Genomic DNA, 321 nt, shown 5'->3' on the forward strand with positions numbered 1-321 from the left:
CTTTGGGACATATTATGTCCTTCGGGTGAACCTTCTCGATACCTCATGGGTACTTGTGGCCAACTTAGGAAAATTCAGTGCAACCTATGGGCCTTTGGAAATTGCTCCAACACTTTGGACTTAGAAAATTTTCTGGACTTAGAAAATTTTTTGGACTTAGAAAAATTTTCAACTTCTGTATCTTCTTCATCATGTTCCATTTTGTGGGACTTAGAAAATTTTCTGGACTTAGAAAATTTTTTGGACTTAGGAAATTTTTCAACACTTGTAAAATTTTTGTTCCTTCTTTGAAGAAGAATACTTTCCACTATTAGCTTCTTT

Source organism: Anopheles funestus (assembly GCF_943734845.2).
Source record: "Anopheles funestus chromosome X unlocalized genomic scaffold, idAnoFuneDA-416_04 X_unloc_59, whole genome shotgun sequence".
Taxonomy (NCBI): Eukaryota; Metazoa; Arthropoda; class Insecta; order Diptera; family Culicidae; genus Anopheles; species Anopheles funestus.